Source organism: Arachis ipaensis, chromosome B08 (assembly GCF_000816755.2).
Source record: "Arachis ipaensis cultivar K30076 chromosome B08, Araip1.1, whole genome shotgun sequence".
NCBI classification, from domain to species: Eukaryota; Viridiplantae; Streptophyta; class Magnoliopsida; order Fabales; family Fabaceae; genus Arachis; species Arachis ipaensis.
Window position 1 is genome coordinate 23,144,420 of NC_029792.2, and position 2,993 is coordinate 23,147,412.

At 32.3% G+C, this 2,993-nt stretch overlaps 1 long non-coding RNA gene across 2 annotated transcripts in view; it reads right to left on the reverse strand.

Moving 5' to 3' along the window:
- LOC107614355 overlaps nt 1–2,993 on the reverse strand; it is a 6,329-nt gene that overhangs the window by 2,303 nt on the left and 1,033 nt on the right. Inside the window, exon 3 of one of the 2 annotated variants that reach the window (XR_001614402.1) lies at nt 7–995. The exons of the other annotated variant lie outside the window; for it this stretch is intronic. This is a non-coding gene — a long non-coding RNA (uncharacterized LOC107614355). Of the gene's footprint in view, nt 1–6; nt 996–2,993 lie in introns of those variants that run through there. 2 annotated transcript variants of the gene reach the window in all.

The window sequence follows — 2,993 nt, forward strand, 5'->3', positions numbered from 1 at the left end:
CAAGCGATCCCAACGTACATAATATGTTATTTCAAACTACCGACAAGCCAATGTCAGCACATCGGATCAATGATAAACAGATTTTACTGGAGATCAAAAAGTGGAGAGTGGAAGATACACTAAGTTAAGTGGGATAAGCTATGCAAGCCAAAGCAATATGGGGCTTAGGATTCAGAGACATTAAGGTTTTCAACACGGCTCTCTTGGCAAAACAAGGTTGGAGATTAATGAAGAATCCAAATTCCCTGGTTGCCAGGATTATTGAGGGAAAATACTATAGGAGAAAAAACTTTTTGAACTCAGACTTAGGCTTCTCACCAAGTTATACTTGGATAAGTATATAGCAAGCCAAAGGTGTAGTGGAAAAAGGATGATACTTGAGGATAGGAGATGGCGGAAATGTGAGGATATGAAGGGACCTAGCTACTCAAATAGAATGGCTCGAAGCCATGTGTATCAATTAAGCTCTTGCAATTTTGTATCAATTACAGCCATAAATAAATTAACATGGTAATGATGCTCCACTGAAATTTGGTCAACAATTTTGCGAGTTCGGCCTCTTCTAAGAATATGAAATGCATTCATATCAGGAACTTCAACTTCCTATTTCTCACAAAATAATATAACTTCTTTTATGAAAGTCTCCCAACTTGATTCTCTCATTCTTTGGATTAAAGTCTTGGTAGTAGAAACCAAGGTTAAAGCATTCAATAATATGTCTTGATTTTTTTGTTGTGAAGCTTGACAAAGATCATGACTAGCTTCCAAAATATTTCTCATCAAATGTAAAACAAAGACGAATTCAAAGGATGTGATAGCATCATAAGTATCACTAGCATCACCACGAGTGGAGAAATTACCTTCTTCGGTATTTTTTTCAAGAACTTCACAAGTAGCATCAAACATGCATAGCAAGCTATGAATAGAATTCAAATGAGACTCCCATCTAGTATCTCCAGCTCTTTGCAAAGTACCAATTTGATTAAGTCCACTACCTGTGCCAATTTGATCATTGGCAATTAAGTTTGCAACATTATTTGCTTGAGCAACCCTTAATTGATAATATGACGTTTAGGAGAAACAGTCACAACATTCACAATTAGTGTAAGTTTTAAAAAGAATTGATGAACATAGCAAACTTCTTTGGCTGCAGAAATAATTGCTAATTGTAATCAATGAGCAAGACAATGAATATAATAAGCAAAAGGACAATCTTTAAAAAATAGAGCTTGCAATCTATTCCATTCACCATGCATATTACGAGAAGATTATGTACCCTTGTCCCCTAAGATTTTGGACATCAAGATTATGACGAGAAGAACTGATGAAATTTCTGTTTTTAATGTCAAAGAACATGTATCAGAAACATGTATAAGATCAAAAAATCTTTCTTGAACACAACTGTGCTTATCTACAAATCTCAAAGCCACAGACATTTATTCTCGCTTTGACTCATCTCTTGCTTCATCAATAATTATACAAAATTTAGAATCACCAATTTCTTCTCGAATTGTTGCACACACTTTTCTAGCAAAGATATGCAATATATCTTTTTGAACATCGGGAGATATATATTGAGCATTTTCAGGAATATTTTCAAGGACAACATTATTAACATTCTAATTGCAGGAAGCTAAAAGCTTAATTAACTCAATAAAATTTTTCCTATTCAAAGATCCAGAACTTTCATCGTCGCCTCTAAATGTACATGCTTAAAATGCAAGCCATCGAATAGCATTAATAAATGTCTTCAACCTTAAACAGTTATTTGCAATAGTTTCATCACTATGCCTATCAAGAAATTTGTCTATATGCTTAGATTGAGCCATTAAATCATCACAAGATTTCGCATATAAATTTTGGGGAGAATTAAGAATAAACCCTTGTGACATACAAATGCACAATTCACCCCATTGTTTACTTTCTTCCAATTACTAAATCCTAACTCTGAAAATACATTTTTCCATCATTGCGAGCACCATAATATTTACCAAACAAGTAGCAAGGCAAACAATAAGCAGCATCTTTTTCTGGTGAATATTCTAACCAACTTGAAAATTTTTTAAACAAGAAGATTGAAAATATTGACGGTGATTGCTATTATCAGAAGCTAGATAGCTAATATTTGTTGGTTGGTATGGCCCAGCTATTATGTATACTCTACGAATCTTATCACGTTCATTGACATTATACTGCCAAATTGGACGTCGCTTTCCTGGATCCCTTTCTAGTAAAGAGATATCAACATCTCTTTCTAATCTTCGTACTTTGACTTCATGTTGATGTGTATTTTGAGTAAGATTAGAGAGCTCACTTACTTAAACTTCTTGTGAAATGAGATTAGAGGGTTGACTTGTTTGAACTCTAATATTATCAGTAACTTTTCTCTTAAAAATTGCATCAATTTTACTTTGCTTTCTCATCATAAAATGTTCTAGTTTTTTTTTACCTAAAAAAAAAGAACTCAAATAATTATATACTCACATGAATTAACAAAGTCTAAGTATTTTTTATTAATTAAACATTAATAACGATATTTTTTTTACTAAGTCACTATCAATTTCACTAAAAAAAGAAATAAAAAAATAAGAGAGAATAAATCTTAAAAATAGGTCAGTAATTTGTCTATGTAAACACAAAGAAATAAAATTGCATTATTTCATAATAAAAAAAATGTGCTTTGTTAATTAATAATTTTATATAATTATATAAGAGAAGTGAAAATTAGAATGAGTATCTTTGCTTTAATTGATATGATTGAAAACTTCAATGGACACTGGACAGTGGCAATGAGGGCGCCACGTGACTCGTGAAGCTATGGCTTCAAAAATCAAAAGTATATGGACGGTCAATGAGTCATAGAACATGAAACTTGAAGAAAGAGAATGTAGTTTTAGGGATTTAAAAATTTTTAAAAACCGTTATTTTTATTTGGGTTGGGTTGGATTGGGCTTCTTACTACTATTTTTTAAAAAAAGTTGGGGGCCCAGGCC